The sequence below is a fragment of the Girardinichthys multiradiatus genome, chromosome 24, assembly GCF_021462225.1.
Source record: "Girardinichthys multiradiatus isolate DD_20200921_A chromosome 24, DD_fGirMul_XY1, whole genome shotgun sequence".
Classification (NCBI taxonomy): Eukaryota; Metazoa; Chordata; class Actinopteri; order Cyprinodontiformes; family Goodeidae; genus Girardinichthys; species Girardinichthys multiradiatus.
In genome coordinates, this window is record NC_061816.1 from 16,562,328 (window position 1) to 16,580,736 (window position 18,409).

Consider the following 18,409-nt stretch of genomic DNA (forward strand, 5'->3'; position numbering starts at 1 on the left):
ACCTCGCTCTCCTTCACCAGTACTCCTAAAAATCACAGGAAATAAAATATTTATTCCAGTAATGATAAATTTGATTTTGGGAGTGGTTGAATTACCAAATAATCAGGCAGAAACATCCACATAAGACTCAAACCCCCATACAGCTGCAGACCACTGGGATCAGAGGAGCTATGAATGTTGAGGGTTATCAGTGCATTCCTAAATGGCACATTATGCCATCAATCGTGCTGGACCAAAAATGGGTCACGCAACAAAATAATGACCTGAAGCATTCTAGCAGAAACAACTAAAGAATAGAGGTGGAAAAAAGACGATCCACATCTGTCACTGACTTAGTGAGAGTGCAGACTTTAATGCGGCATTGAAATGGTGCGCCCGCAGCTGAAAACGGCCAGTTCATGCCAGACGTTCTCCAGCCATGAAAGCAAAGAAAACTCAACAGAATTTCCCTGAAGCAGGGTATAGAAAAGATTAAAGTCGTTATTTCAAATACACAAAAAGCTACATAATGATGCAAACACTGAAATAAAAATGTATGAAATGAAAATAGTGATATAATAACTTATGATCAAAAAGAATAATGTTTTTCTCGCACTACTTTTTTGTCTAAAATAATATTCCAGCTACACTGTTCTGTATCAGTGTACCGAAGTGTTTGCACTGTTATATTTGACAAACCAAACTGTCCATCATATTGATCTCACCTGACACATCCTCATTAAAAGGATGTAAAGCTACTCAGTGCTATGTCCTCATGTCTAACCTTGGTTTCATGTTTTGAATACAACTCCACCACCCGCTCCGTTCACAGCAGGCTGCATGGTCCTTGGGGCGCCTCAGTAGATCAAATAAATATTGGCCTGAACCCCTGCCTCGAGAAAACCTCTAAATCCCACCAACAACATCCTTGTGCTTTAAAGTAAACCCACAACACATCCTTTTTAAACAGCTAGGAAGCTTTAGAAGAGCTTTCCTGCAATGGGTTGCACAACATGCGCTGCTTATTCTCATCTTGAATGTCCCCCTCAACATTAATAGCATCTCAAAATTCTCTTTGGGGAGTTTCCATATTCATAGAGATACAATCACCCCTCACAGATGTCGACAAAATAACGCCTCCCTTTTTCACCCAACCTCCTCTTCAGCGTCCGTATTATCCTTTTTTGGACAGCCTCACAATTTGACAGTCCTCACTTGACCCTGACAATGTCTGCTGCTGATTTCCAGCCAACAGCAAAGAGGCTTTGACATCATAGAAAGGAGACTGAGCAGCGGATAAGCCCCAGATATCTACGTAGTGTCACCATAGTAATAAGAAAAAGGAGGGGTTCTGAGCTAAAATAAAGCTTCACATGTACTGGTTTTAACATTATGACAGCGCTTACCCATCTAGGGAGTTTAAACCTCCAGCAGACCTTTAAAGGTCTGCTTCTGTATGACACTAACCTTTATGAAATCCTTAAGGGTTGTTAAAATTGCTTGAAAGGACCTCCATGAATTGGGCTTGTATGTTCAGCACATGCAACAGATATATATATATATATTTTTTTTTTTTTCAGCAGCACTAGAGGCCTTTATTTTTTCCAACAGTAGATAGGGAGAAGACATTCAGCAAAGGTCTACGGGTCCGGGACTTGAACCTGGGACGGCCGCTTCGAGGACTGTAGCCTCTATACATGGGTCGCACGTTTAACCCGGCACCACCAGCGCAGCCCCCCGAACAGATGCTTAAATAAATATAAGTCAAAACACCATACTTATGTTCGTCAAGCCTTTGTTTGATCATTTTAGTGATGCAGCTATAAAAAGGCTGCGTCCATCAAGCAATACAGTTTTATTGAAATGGAAAGTCAAATGAATGAATAATGGTTAGGCATCTAACTAACCCTGTAGACCTATCTTCTTTCCACTGAGCATCCTGGGTTACATCTTCTGCAGATTGGATATGCTCAAAGATTTTATTGTATATGGTGGAAAAAAGATTATTCATCATATCCTATTGTGAAATTCTGATGCTTTGCATTGATTGTTTCCCAGACCTGTCAGTTGCAGTGATTGCATATTTTGACATGCGCATGCTCATCTCTTGCTCTAGGAAAAGCACATTTATTTTTGGCTCCATGTACTAAAATGCAGGGCTGGGGTCGGTTACATTTGATGATGTATGGAGGATAATAGATTGCATGTTATGAAAGAGAAGCTGCTTGACCAACAGCTGAGGAGGCAGCCAGCTCACCGTCCTAACTAAACCTAAATTAAGTGGGCAACAAGCCCTTTGACCACTGGTTTTTCTAGCTGAGGTTCCGCTTTGAGATGACAGGATGTATCGTTTACAGTTGCAAGTATACAGCTTGCACTCTGTTCTTGTTTTTGCCCGGGTCCATAGCAACATCCCTAAATCCACCTAGACTTACAAGCGGTGCTGGCAACTAAGATCCCTCCATCCATATGACAAAGCTAGGGATCTGTTGCAAAACCCGTATATTCTGATCCTGTGGTGAATGTCTAAGACTGCAACCACCCATTACCCATTTCAAGAATTCGTTGCCATGTAGACTAATTGCACGCTGGTATACCGGTATTGCTGGCCCAGTAGTCACATTCATTTCTTTGACAGGTTCACCTGCTGCTTAGTATAGAATGGTGATGCTTGACCCTCTGCATTTTAAGGAAGCCATTAGTTAATTTACATCCTCTGGACAAAACCGAAACCATCTCCTTTCATTGAATAGTTTTGATATCTAAAATGACAAATTACATGTTGCTTTCTGGACAATATGGGTGAGAATTAATTTGGTATCCATGACTGACATGTATTCCTTGATACACATTTTTGGTTATGGCTACCACAAAGGGGGAACAACACACATGAACAGCAGATTATATGATACTTTATTTTCTGCCAGATGATAATATTATTATGGTTGTAGACTGAATTATATTTTTATTGATAGCAAAGAAAAAACTGGTAATCAAAGGCAAGTTGCCTTTATTAATTTGATTAATTTATTTTTAGTTAACCTATAAGATCTTTCAAATGATGGACATTTGATAGCCTCGTCTGAACACCCATAACCCTACCTTAGGTAGATGCCTGGGGAATCTGTGGAGGTGATGTGAGCTGAGTTGTATTCTAAAGTAGGGCCTGGATGGTTGAAATAGCTGTAGATCTGTATGAGTAGAGAATAAAGGGAACATGTGGCTGTATAATGGCTTATGTGTTCAACATCTATTCCTTGCTTGAAAGACGCCCACCTTTAATTTGTACATAATTGTACACCTACTGAGAAAAAATGGATCTTGTGACAGTCAGTCCCCCAGACATGTAATCACTAAGCTGCAATTTAACACACTGAGCAGTTACATGACAATGGAAACCTTACTTGTACCACTATTGCAGAAATAGTGGAGGGCTTAGTCCCCCGTTGGTTAACTTGCATGTAAGTATTACAAAAGTAAATGTCATTTCCAATTGTGCAATAACATAATATGCCCCTAATGTAATGTCAAAGAAGCTTTATGTTGGCTGCAAACACTGTGGAGGCAAGCTTTTAGGGAAAGTTCAGGAATTTTTAAAGTGGGTTTCTGTTAGAAGATCACGATCATTTACTGACTTCTGTAAGAATTTTCATTTGATATAAATCAAAATTGTTTTTTCAGGTGGATTGACCCCTCTCTTATCCAGGGGTCAAGACCAAAGGAGATTCCTAAAACAGAAAGCAATCTTTAAAAAAGTAGTTAATGCCAACACTGCTTTATAAATCTTGAAACTCACGTCATATTGGCATTGGGTGGTTATTTGCACAGAAGCTGAAAATTATTTGCATAGGACATTAAGCCAGGAGACAGTGTGCCATCAATGACCCGTACTCGTACTCGTCGTCTTCCGCTTCATCCAGGACCAGGTCGTGGGGGCAGCAGACTCAGTAGAGACACCTGGACTTTCCTCTCCCCAGACACCTCCTCCAGCTCCTCTGGGGCAGCCCAAGGCATTCCCAGGCCAGCTGAGAGACATAGTCCCTCCAGCGTGTCCTGGCTGTCCCCTGGGCCTCCTCCCGGTGGGACATGCTTGGAACACCTCCGGAGGGAGGCGTCCAGGAGGTAAACCGTACGTTAAATCAAGAGCTTCACTTTTCGATTCAGCTACAGGGGTTGGACAATGAAACTGAAACACCTGGTTTTAGACCACAATAATTTATTAGTATGGTGTAGGGCCTCCTTTTGCGTCCAATACAGCGTCAATTCGTCTTGGGAATGACATATACAAGTCCTGCACAGTGGTCAGAGGGATTTTAAGCCATTCTTCTTGTAGGATAGTGGCCAGGTCACTACGTGACTGCTGTGGCAGAGGCAAAAAATCGGGCCTGGGAGGAGTTTGGTGAGGCCATGGAGGAGGACCACCGGTTGGCCTCGAAGCGATTCTGGCAAACCATCTGGTGCCTCGAGAGGGGGAAGCAGTGCTTCACCGACACTGTTTAAAGTGGGGGTGGGGAGCTGCTGACCTCAACTGGGGACATTATCGGGTGGTGGAAGAAGGAGTACTTCGAGGATCGCCGTCACGCATTCCCTGGTGGAAGCAGAGGGTAGGAACTCGGGGCTGGACTCTTTCTTATTTTTGGGGGGTGGATGAGATCCGCCCTGAGCACTTCAAGTCTCTGTATGTTGTGGGGCTGTCATGGTTGACACGCCTCTTCAACATTGCATGGCGGTCGGGGACAGTGCCTCGGGACTGGCAGACTTGGGTGGTGGTCCCCCTTCATAAGAAGGGTGACCGGAGGGTGTGTTCCAACTATGGGGGGATCACACTCCTCAGCCTCCCCATTAAGGCCAATGCCAGGGTATTGGAGTCCAGCCAATAGTTGAACCTCGGTCATCAGTGACCTTCCTGTGTGAAAGCCGTACTTAGAATGAAACATGTAAAGTTTATCATCTAAAACTGATAGCTCAAGCAGGGAGTAAATAGGCAGAACACGAATCACAGCTATTTTCCACGCATAAATTTTAGCACAAAAAGAATGTCTTTCTTTTACCAACAACTGGCTATGGCAGCTTTGTTTTTTTCCTTCTGTCTGAGGTAAATGAATAATTAAACTTAAATTCCAAACAATACATGTTCATCATTGCCTTAAAGTGACTTGTAATGGCCAAACTGCATTTTGTTTTGAGTGTTGAGACAGATAGTATCCTTAGAATAACAATTACTGTTAATAAGTAAAACACAATGGGAAGAAAAGTGAGAGTTGCACAATGAATGCATGGCTCTCTAAATTATTGTATTGACACCATTGTTTAGAGTGGGAGAGCTAAAACCCTTGGGCTTACATTTTTCTGAATGCTGTCAGAATATTAGCGTTAGTAAATTACTGTTTTTGTCCTAAGTGGTCATTCCCCACTGTTGTGAATTAAGGGCACACTGGGGTCAACACAGAGAGCTTTTAATTCCATTGCTAGGTTACCGGTTTGTTAAGTCTCTAGGCTGCCTCTCAGACAATATTTCTCCTGACTTCCTGCTCCTCACTGGATAACCCAGCATTTAAAACTTCACTTTAAGAACTTAAAGGTTAGTTGCGGACTTTGCTTTCACTACTTTTGTCTTGGGTGGTCATTTTGTTATGTTTTGCTTCTGAGTTTGGTGTTCCCGGTTGTAACGGCATCAGAATTTTTAAACCTTTGACCGCATTCTCGGTTGCCTTGTGCTTAGTTTTTTCCATGATGCATTTTTACATATTTATCAACTTTAGCCAATTAACTTAATATTCATGAATCCAATACAAAATGTTATGATCTATCCCTTTAAGGATTTTGCTAACTTATTTACTAGGGGTCCCAATAAATGTGGAAGGCACTGCATGCTTGGGCTAAGTTGATGAAGTCTGTCTAGAGCAGAGGCTTTAATAGTAACACACCATTGTGCTTCTGGCTGTCATCTGCCACTTACATATAGGCCTGCTACAAAGGGAACACATATATGGACCAGAGAGATGGCCTGGTTGCTGACTATATGTAGCTGGAAGTCTTTTTTTGGAGTGCTTTTCAAATGTTTTTTTATCTAAATGTGTCAACTTCTTTGTTATATTAACACTCTCTAGCTTTAATATTACAGCAGATGTAATTGGTTGTCCTAGATCTGCTTCTAATCTATGTATAATTGCTGTTTCTATTACACAAATTAAAACTGAAAATATTCAAACCTTTCAGGTACATCTTTGCATAATCAATTTTATTAATATTCTTTCTTGAGTAAGAAGTAATTGTCTTAGCTCATAATGGAATTTACAGTGAAACTCCCTCAAGGAAATTGGACACACACAACCTCGGTTATGCATTTAGTAATAAAATTAGCAGCTTTCTGTGATTAACAGCTGAGGACTTTCAATAGAGCTGCCCTGGGGCACATCATGTCATCTTATAGCCGTGTAAAATCCCATCTGAACTTCACAGTCATGTCAACATTGCCATCTCTAAATGGTAATTAACATTTAATGCCTTTTAATGAGACTGATATTGATGCTGCATTATCTTTTTATTTTGTATTTTAGATCTGGGGGCAAATATCTGCCTCTGTCACACATAGTCTCTAATCTCTCATTACAGGGATATAGTTTGACAACTTTAGTTGCTGTTTCCTAGCTGTTACCTTCATCTCTGCCTCACACATGCCGGCTCATCTCTGGATGGCTCCATCACGCGATTCAAGTCATGGGAATGGCTGTGGTAGGTCTTGCACAATTAAAAAAAGCCACATCCTTGCACATTTTCGAGGCTCATGAGAAACGAAGAAAATGTTGGTTTGTTTGAAGACAAGATGGCAGCAAGCTGCTGTACATTTAGGGGATTCATTTAAACAGAGCTAAAATTATTAGTTACCTCTATCTTCTCAAAGAAGGTGATTTAAAGTGTTAAAAGAGTGTTAAAAGTGGCAAAAATAAGTAAAAATGTAAAAGAGACTATGTATTAGTTTGTATTGAGTACTTTACTACTAATTTAAGTTTGCAGAATATGTAGCTGCCGCTGAGAAAGGAAGAATTTGTTCTGGATATCCACATGAAGCCATAGCTGTCTGGTTGCCACGTTCATTATGAAGGAAATTCAAAAAACATAGCATTTCACACTTTGTGTGTCTCAGTAATACAATTCAATCAGATTAGAACCCAGAACTAAAACAGTGATGTCAGACATTGCTGTGATTTCAAAACTTTGGTTGATGGTAAAAAGAATAGAAAGCTGCTAATGACTGACACGCAATAAAGCAAACCCCTTAAGGCCCTCAGTCCAGTCTCCTGGGACAGAGAGCTTTTTGATTGGAAGCTTTTTGAAAGATGCATTTACATTTGTCCATTGGGTAGCAGGGCCTAGGCTAGGGTTTAACTTGGAAGATAGAAGCCCCAGATAAGAGAAACAGTGGTTGAGGCCTAGAAGACATTACAGCAAAGATGCTCAACTTGAACCAGAGGTGACCACAGAAAACCCAAGTGCAAGGCCAGTCAAGGGCAAACAGTAGGACTAGATGACTGGTTATCCTTTTATACTTCTCAAAAGTTCACCTGCAGAGCCTTCACTCAAAACAATAGATATCCTGGGACATATTTTTGCATTGCTACTTCATTTTGCCCTTTTGTCTTTTCCACAAAACTTTGCTTGGGGGCGGGGGGGTTTGTTAAGACCTTTAAACCTTCTAGATTTAACGCTTGATCGGATCCTTGAAGCTCCACCCCAACCATTCAATCAGTAGTGTGAAAAGTGGTGAGTACTGGGCCAGATGTTTTCTGTTTGAACAGTTTGCATCACACAAAGCAATTTCATATAGTAGGATTTAATATTTAACATGATATATAGTGATTGGCCTATGGAGTAGCTGCAAATCCTGTAGACTAGGTCAATATGGAACAAAATGGCAGATCAGTGCTCTAATGTGGATTCAAAAGTAAGCTAATTATTTTTGCTCCGTGGCACACACATATATATGTGTGTGTGTCTATTTAAATAAGAATGGTTTAAGTGAACAAAATTATTTATTTCGGCTGAATAATTTCATAAACTCATATATCGTTCATTGTGTCATGCATCTGACATATATAATCATTTTCCCGTCAAGTACTTTATGCTAATATAGACATAATTTCATGCACCATTAACCCGTGAACATGAACACAAAACCACACACAGAACTCAAACTTCCCTGAAGTAACAGGTCATCCCTGGAATGATTCATCTTCCAAACTGTAAGACACACAAACACACACACACACACACGAAAGGACTGACTGAACATATTCATCAGTGTGTGTATCCATGCCTGATCCGACATAATGACTGAAGGGAGACACTTGACAGATTTCCTGTACTCTCTGTGTGGATGTGTGTGTGATATGTGCCCTGGCTGCCCTTCACCACACTCAGCAGAGGATATTAAGCTAATTGCTTATTAAAAGAAGATGTCATGTGTTAGTAAGCCAGAAATGGGGGAGGATAGGTAGCTTGCTAAGATTTGTTCAGAAGTTCCAGCCAGTTGCCACAGCTACATACAAGAGAAATTCCAGTCAGAGGCAATGACTCTTTTTATTCTTCTGAGAACTTTATTAGGAGAACAGGAAAGTCCAGTGAGCCATCTACCTGTGGCTCCGGTACTCCATACTTTCTTTACATGATTTAGTATTATGTGATAGCAGATGACTCACAGCCTTTGGCCCACATTTGAACTCCTGCAAAAGATTCAATTGTGTTAGAAATGTTACAAGAGAACTAAAAGACAATAAACTCAAGTTACACCAGAAACAACTGAGTTTAGTTGAGGCAGTTAATGTATTATTTTACTATATGTAAAGGGGTACTGTCAGGGTATCTATGGGGTTCTTACTGGGCTATTATGGGAATACTTACAGGATATTTTAGGATACTTACAGGCTACTTACATTGTAGTTATTATAGTGTACTTTCTGGATACTTAAAGAAAACTTATGTGATACCTATAAGGTACTTATAGTACTTACAAGGGTACATTCGGGATGCATACATGGCTTTTATGAGCTAACTGGATATTACTTAATGGGGTACTTACACAATGCCTACAGTTGTAATTACATGATATCTATAGGTAACATATTGGGGCACATACATGGTACCTACAGGGGGACTTACAGGGTACTTATGGGATACTTACAGGGGTGCGTCCAGGATCCCTTACAGGGGCCTGGGTTCCTAAGAAAAGAAAGTAATGGGTAATTGGCAGGGGAGTTATGGTATACCTGTAAGTAACTCACAGTGTACTTATTGGGAACTTACAAAGGTACTTATTGGATTTTCATTGCATACCTATATGTACTTACAGGGTACACTGGGGTACTTAAATGGGTTACTTGTGGGATACCTATAATGCAATTACAGAACACCTTAGGGGTATGTATGGATTACTTACAGGGTACGTATGTGGTATCCATTGGATACCTACAGTGAGAATTATAGGGTATATTTGGGAAACTTACTGGGGTACTTTCAGGGTACCTAGGGGACACTTAGTTAGCAGTCAGTAGTAGAACTTGCATGTAGTTTTCAAGAGTTAAAATGCTTGTAGTTTTTTCATAATCCTGTAGATTTTAACTATACATTTTTGCATTTTTATTTTTTTATAGTTCAGTGTCATGTTAAGTGAAATCAAGTGTTTAAAATGTTCAAAACAGTGTAAACATCAGCTTTGCTTATCTAATACAGTATTTAGATGCATTTGAGGCATATGAAATTCAATAGTTATTCGTCATAAAAGGAAAATATATCTTTTAATTCATAACTGTACTTGTATACTATTGGGGTTTTGCAACCCCAATAGTATACAAGTACAGGTATAAAAAGTCTGAAATAACTCACCTTAAAATACCCTCTGGGTACCATGTAAGTAACCGCTAAAGTATCACACTAACTCATAGGTACCCTGTATAGGCGCCACATAAATTAATATTGTTATCAAATGTACTTTGGTATAATTTTTATCAACATTGTCCGGGTGCCTCCCCTGGACTGGAAAAAACCAAAAATACAGGTCCTTCTCAAAATATTAGCATATTGTGATAAAGTTCATTATTTTCCATAATGTCATGATGAAAATTTAACATTCATATATTTTAGATTCATTGCACACTAACTGAAATATTTCAGGTCTTTTATTGTCTTAATACGGATGATTTTGGCATACAGCTCATGAAAACCCAAACTTCCTATCTCACAAAATTAGCATATTTCATCCAACCAATAAAAGAAAAGTGTTTTTAATACAAAAAACGTCAACCTTCAAATAATCATGTACAGTTATGCACTCAATACTTGGTCGGGAATCCTTTGGCAGAAATGACTGCTTCAATGCGGCGTGGCATGGAGGCAATCAGCCTGTGGCACTGCTGAGGTCTTATGGAGGCCCAGGATGCTTCAATAGCGGCCTTTAGCTCATCCAGAGTGTTGGGTCTTGAGTCTCTCAACGTTCTCTTCACAATATCCCACAGATTCTCTATGGGGTTCAGGTCAGGAGAGTTGGCAGGCCAATTGAGCACAGTGATACCATGGTCAGTAAACCATTTACCAGTGGTTTTGGCACTGTGAGCAGGTGCCAGGTCGTGCTGAAAAATGAAATCTTCATCTCCATAAAGCTTTTCAGCAGATGGAAGCATGAAGTGCTCCAAAATCTCCTGATAGCTAGCTGCATTGACCCTGCCCTTGATAAAACACAGTGGACCAACACCAGCAGCTGACACGGCAGCCCAGACCATCACTGACTGTGGGTACTTGACACTGGACTTCTGGTATTTTGGCATTTCCTTCTCCCCAGTCTTCCTCCAGACTCTGGCACCTTGATTTCCGAATGACATGCAGAATTTGCTTTCATCCGAAAAAAGTACTTTGGACCACTGAGCAACAGTCCAGTGCTGCTTCTCTGTAGCCCAGGTCAGGCGTTTCTGCCGCTGTTTCTGTTTCAAAAGTGGCTTGACCTGGGGAATGCGGCACTTGTAGCCCATTTCCTGCACACGCCTGTGCACGGTGGCTCTGGATGTTTCTACTCCAGACTCAGTCCACTGCTTCCGCAGGTCCCCCAAGGTCTGGAATCGGCCCTTCTCCACAATCTTCCTCAGGGTCCGGTCATCTCTTCTCGTTGTGCAGCGTTTTCTGCCACACTTTTTCCTTCCCACAGACTTCCCACTGAGGTGCCTTGATACAGCACTCTGGGAACAGCCTATTCGTTCAGAAATTTCTTTCTGTGTCTTACCCTCTTGCTTGAGGGTGTCAATAGTGGCCTTCTGGACAGCAGTCAGGTCGGCAGTCTTACCCATGATTGGGGTTTTGAGTGATGAACCAGGCTGGGAGTTTTAAAGGCCTCAGGAATCTTTTGCAGGTGTTTAGAGTTAACTCGTTGATTCAGATGATTAGGTTCATAGCTCGTTTAGAGACCCTTTTAATGATATGCTAATTTTGTGAGATAGGAATTTTGGGTTTTCATGAGCTGTATGCCAAAATAATCCGTATTAAGACAATAAAATACCTGAAATATTTCAGTTAGTGTGCAATGAATCTAAAATATATGAATGTTAAATTTTCATCATTACATTATGGAAAATAATAAACTTTATCACAATATGCTAATATTTTGAGAAGGACCTGTATGTACGCAGCACTAAATGAGGAGTGAGAATCCAACCGGCTCAACAATTTGGATTTATTTCTTGTGATTACAGGGAATAAATTTCAGTTTAATATTCTGTAGTTTACACAGCAAAAATAATTCTGTTGTGAAAATGTAGATGATTTTTCACACGAGCTCATCAACACTCGCACTCGTATGTCATTAAAGGTCAGTCGCAGCTCAGCTGGTGTGAAATTTCATCTCCTTGTCCTAAAACTGGAACACTTTCAGACAGAGACCCCATGCTGCTGTCAGCCGGAGATCACAGCTCAATGCTGAGAGCTAAGATTACTGAGCGAGGTCAAAAATCTGAGGAAATTTTATTTTGCACAGATATTACAGATTTTCTGTAAGCAAAAGGCAGAGCTGTGAAAGAGTCTGAATTGGAGATTTAGGGATGCTGTCAACATTTTTCCACATATTTACCATCTGACTACCATATTTATGAATACTAGAATCATGGTTGCTAAATTACACTGACATGTATTGCCCTAATTTCCCAATTGTGGTGACTAAACATGGAGGAATCCCATGTTAAACCAAAACAACAGAACTTGTGCTGTGTTTGCCCCAGTAGTAAATGTCAACGCTCCACTGATTGGATGCATGCAGACATGAGATAACTGTGGGCCAGCGCTGTGGCAGGGGTAGAGATGGGCCCGACCCAGTGACCTACACCCGATGCACACCTCAAGCACTGCTGGCCTGCTGGCGACAACCAAACTCACCTCAAACCTGGGTAAAATCATCTTCCTTGTTGCTCACTTGTCCTTTGTGGGACCTGTGTTAAATCATAATTTGGCTAACAGTTAGAATGACTGAATTATTGCAACAGGATGGTAAATCCCTCCCAATGAGACTACCGAGAACATTTCACAAACTATTGGAGCAATGTTCACCGGTGCATGAGTCAAACCTGGAATGCTCTTGGAATCAAATAGAATTAGATGCCAGTTGGCGTTTATTAAATGGAAACTACAGAATTGCTTCCCTCAGATTTCTACAGGATAAATAACGCAGATGATTTATAGCAGGTAAAAAGATATTGTGCTCGTTTATTGCCAGCAGCTATTGTTAGTATAAACTATGGCAACAAGAGATAAGCTTAACAAGGTACCGCATGTTGACTTGTCTTGACAGCTTTGTGCAGTATAACATTATGAAATAGAACAGCTCCAACTGTTAATCTACAATCCTTCGTTTGTTAGATTTTATAGATGTGTGGGCAAATTAAAAATATGCAGTACATCAATATTTATCAGTATTTACCTGCCCAGCCTTTTAGTTTATGTAGATGATCATTTTTTGATAGGTTTGCAGTTGTGCCATGATCTTTCCATTTTAAGATGATAGATTGAACAGTGCTCAGTGTAGAAAAGCCTGTATCACTCTCCTTCCTCGGCTATCTCTTACTTTGTCTATTTAAAATAATACCAGTTAATACATTGACTTTTGAAGCTGCTATGTGACAAAATGTTTTCAGGGGGTCTGAATACTTTTGCAGGGCACTGTATCTGGCAGGCAGTGAAGAGAGTGGATAGATATATATCAGGAGAAAGGATTTTGATACTCTTTCAACACTATATGTGATATTCATTTACATTGGCCAGTTCCTGTAAAAATGGCCTAAAAGGTAAAGGTCTGTGTTACCCTCATGGAAATTGAAAAAATCTGCTGGACATGGACAGGCGCATGTGACTAGAAACAGGTGGTACCCTCATTTCTATTTTGGGAGTTCAGTATTTGGACAAGCGTCTGTGTCAGCCAACTCCATTAACAGAGGGACCTAGTTTGTTCGACTCCACATCCTTTACTTTTCATTTTGCAGTTGTCTTCTACTGTCAAGCATCATGTTTGGTGCCATTTGCATGAAGTAAAATAAAAATGTATGAAAATAATCAAGCAAAGGAGGTTTAGCATATTTTTCTATTGAACTCTGATGATTGACTTTTCAATCAGTGCATAATGGATTTATTTACACACATAAAACTGTTTTTGAAATGGTAAAAACTACTAGTTTCCAACCCTGGCAGGTAAAATCTCTGCAATCGTCTGATTCTGACAGAATTTTAATGAGGTCAAATGCATATGGTATGGCGACTGCAGCCAAGAAGCACAGGCACAGTGTGTAAAATTCCCCATCCTCTCCTCTCCTCTCCCCTTGCCTTGTCCCTTCTCTCCTGGCAGTGTTGTGGCCTGGAGGCAAAGCTCCCACACAACAGACGGGACTCCCACTTCACAGCCTGCAGGGTGGAGCTGTCTCACTGCAAAAACTGCTGCCAGTAACACGGAGAGTCAAATCACTGTCGCAGAGGGGAGTGCCGATGCAGAACGCTGCTGTTTTCCCATTTCGGTGGAAATTAGTGACGATTTTGTGTTTAGGAAACAATAGCCTGAAGGCAGTGAGATCAGCAGGGTTCCTGTTCACACTTGGAGAAAGACAATGAAATGTGAACCTGGTGCATGCGATCTCATTTGAAAATCTGTATTTTTTTTAACTAAGTCGTCTCCCTGGCTTTGCCATGATGAGTAAATGTATTAGTCACAGATAATGAGGGAAATCTATAGAAACGTGACGCCCAGTGGAGCTTGAGTAACACCTACAGTAGATTCACTGGGTTCGTTGTATGCCTCTGGCAGAGAGCAACTAAACTGTTTACTTTCTGGTAAAATGCATGAAACAAATTTTATATTGTGCAATAGACACTGTTTTCATATAAACACAAGAATGAATGATAGTAGGATTTCTCCCATTCAAACATATTTTAGATTTAGTTTTGGTCAGAAATGTACATTTACTTATCTATTGCAATGCTAAATTAATGTAAGGATAAAAGCCTTGGGTCCACTAGGGCTCTCCTAAAACTAAAACTACAATTCAAAGGCCAGTGGCAAACACACCCAATGAAGAAAACAACAGGTCAGATCCAAGGCAAAAGGTAATAAATGTTTGGGTTTCTTTTAGATTTACAGTTTGGAGAGATTTTACAGTTGTCAATATTTGGATATTTTTTTCTCTCGTCATAATAAAGTCTTGTTTTCACTGTTCCAGTTGTTTTAACTTTATAATTATTGTCCTTACCAAAGCTATTACCTTTTAGCCTTTCCCAACCCCTGAAATGCACCATCATCTGCCTTATTTAAATTACATGTTTTTTTGTTTGTTTGGCCATTTTGAAGAGTGGCTAACAGAAATGGGCCTCTGTGTCAGTAGTGCATTAAAACCTTGCATTTTTTGTTGTTGCGTGCTGTGTTAGGTCCTGAAAAGGGAATAAAATGGCACTGCTTGATTGGTTGAAGGTTGCTTTACATTGTGTTCCATTTTTACTCTGAAGTTGAGATTTTAAAATTGGAAAAATAAGTGGCAAAGGCTGGGACAGATTATGAAGTTGCTGGGCGCAACGCTGGTGGTGTAGGGGGTTAAGCACGTGACCCATGTAAGAAGGCCTTAGTCCCTGGTGCGAGTACGGTTTGAGTTCTATTTAAGTGATTTCTACTAGTCAGGCAGTAATGAAGCCTGAGTGTGAAATTAAACCAAAAACGTGCTAAATCACAGTTGAGTCATGATTGAACAGTGAGGTAAATATATATTCACATAGGACTAGGTTTGTTTGGATAGCCTTTTTTGCCTAATAAATTACATCTTCATTTTAAAAAATTGCAGCTTGTGCAGGTCATCTGTGTCTTATATTAAAATTTATTGAATGATCAGTAACATTAAAGTGTGTAAATTCTAAACTCTCTTCCCCAGGCCTGCAGGGACACTAAGCATCCCCAAAGTTCGCTCATACATAGGATTTAACCAGAGACGACATGTTTAGCCGCATGCTGTCATTCAACCGCTGGCTGTCTAGGTGGTGTCCAGAAAACGATGTGGGCTACATTGATAATTGGCAAACATTTTGGAGAAAACCTGGTCTGATCCTGAGAGACGACATCCATCCCACTTTGGATGGAGCAGCTCTTCTTTCTAGGAATCTGGCCGAATTTATTAGTTCTCCAAAACTCTGACAACCAAGGAAGCAGGATCGTAGTTTAACACTCCTCTCTGCAGCTTCTGTACTGCTACCCACCCATTACCCTATTAAGACAGTGTCTCGCCCACGGCCAAAATTTAATAGATTAAAAAATAATCTCATAAAAATAAACACAACTCAGACCGAAAAGAAAAATAAAACAATTAAATGTTGCCTATTGAACATAAGATCTCTCTCTTCAAAGACATTGCTAGTTAGTGACCTGATTTGTGACAATCAGATTGATTTATTTTGCCTCACAGAAACCTGGCTGCAGCAAGAGGATTATGTTACTATAAATGAGTCAACTCCTACTAATTATTACAATTTTCACATTCCTCGAAATACTGGGCGAGGAGGAGGAGTAGCAACCATCTTTCAGTCCGATTTATTGATTAGTCCCAGACCAATCAATAGCTACAACTCTTTTGAATATTTAATCCTTAGTTTTCCTCATCCAAATTGCAAAGCACTAAAACCTCTTCTGTTTGTAGTTTTGTACCGTCCACCAGGCCTTTACTCTCAATTTTTAGATCAGTTTTCAGACCTTTAATCTGATTTAGTGTTAAATACAGATAAGGTTATTATAGCGGGGGATTTTAACATTCATGTTGACACTGAAAGTGATATCATTAAACACTATATTTAGGCTATCTTAGACTCAATTGGCTTTGCTCAAAACATCAACAAACCTACCCACCTTTGTCTTCATTCTCTGGACCTTGTGCTGACATATGGCATTTAGTGTAAAGACATAACAATATTTTCTCATAACCCTGTCCTGTCTGACCATTTCTTAATAACCTTTGAGTTTAATTTAACCGAGTACCCCACACCTGAAAGAAAATTTTATTATAGTAGATCATTATTAGGCGATGCTGTAACAACCTTTAGAATCTGTTCCACTTTTAATTTCCTCATTATCACTGAAAAGCACAATGGAGGCCAATAATTTTGTTTCTGCCCCTTCACAAATTGATTCTTTTGTTCATAGTGTTTCTTCCTCATTGCGTGATGCATTAGACAATGCAGTCCCCTTGAAAAAGAAGGTAATCATTAATAGGAGGCTAGCTCCTTGGTTTAATTCAGAGCTGCGTACTTTAAAGCACAATGTTAGAAAATTGGAGAGAAAATGGCGCTCTACACACCTAGAGGATTCCTACTAAATCTGGAAAAATAATCTGTTGTATAAAATGACACTTCGCCAAGCCAGAACAGCTTATTTCTCATCATTAATACAAGAAAACAAGAATAATCCTAGGTTTCTCTTTAGTACAGTTGCTAAACTTACACAGAGTCATAGCTCTGTTGAGCCATCCATTCCCTTAGCTCTTAGCAGTCATGACCTTATGGGATTCTTCTTAAATAAAATTTATTCTATTAAAAATAAAATCTTTGACATACTCCTGAAGATGATTACCCTCAGCAAGTGAGACAACATTGAAAATAACTGCAGAACTTGATTTGTGTTTGGACTGTTTTGATCCTGTGGAGCTTCCTGAGTTATCAGAAATATTAGCTTCATCTAAACCTTCAACTTGTATGTTAGACCCAATTCCAACCAAATTATTTAAGGAAGTGTTCCCTCTGATTACCAGCCCCATTTTAGATATGATTAATCTATCTTTAGTAAATGGATATGTACCACAAGCTTTTAAGTTAGCTGTAATTAAACCTTTACTTAAGAAACCTTCGCTTGATCGAGATGACTTGAAAAATTACAGACCTATATCCAATCTTCCATTCTTATCTAAACTTCTTGAGAAAATAGTTGCTAATAAAATGTGTGAGCATTTACACAGCAATGACCTGTTTGAAGAGTTTCAGTCAGGTTTCAGAGCTCATCATAGCACTGAAACAGCTCTGTTGAAAGTCACTAATGATATTCTTATGGCCTCAGATAATGGACTTGTGTCTGTTCTGGTTCTGTTAGATCTCAGTGCTGCTCTTGATACAGTCGATCACAAAATTCTCTTAGAAAGGCTGGAATATGCTGTAGGGATCAGGGGAACAGCACTAGGCTGGTTTAAATCTTATCTGTCTGACAGATTCTAGTTTGTTCATGTAAATGATAAATCATCTTTAAACTCCAGGGTTAATTGTGGAGTACCACAGGGTTCAGTACTTGGGCCAATTCTCTTTACTATATATATGCTTCCAATACATAAAATTATCAGGCAGCATACGATAAATTTTCACTGTTACACTGATGATACTCAGCTTTACTTATCCATAAATCCTGATTAACCCAACCAGTTAGATAGACTACAAGCATGTCTTGAAGATATAAAAACTTGGATGACTTTAAATTTTTTGCTTCTAAATTCCGACAAGACAGAAGTTGTCGTCTTTGGACCAGAGTCTTTAAAAAAGAAACTGCTCAGTCAATCACTTAACCTGGATGGCATTAAATTGACCTCCGGTAATAAAGTAAAAAACCTTGGTGTTATTTTTGACCAAAACATGTCATTTAAATCCCTTATTAAACAGGTTTCTAGGATTTCCTTCTTTCATCTCCGGAACATTGCCAAAATTAGAAATATCCTGTCCAGGAGTGACGCTGAAAAACTAGTCCATGCATTTGTTACTTCAAGGCTGGACTATTGTAATTCTTTACTATCAGGATGTCCACAAAATGCAGTTAAAAGCCTTCAGCTGATTAAAAATGCTGCAGCAAGAGTTCTGATGAAAATTAAAAAGAGAGATCATATTTCTCCTATTTTAGCTTCCC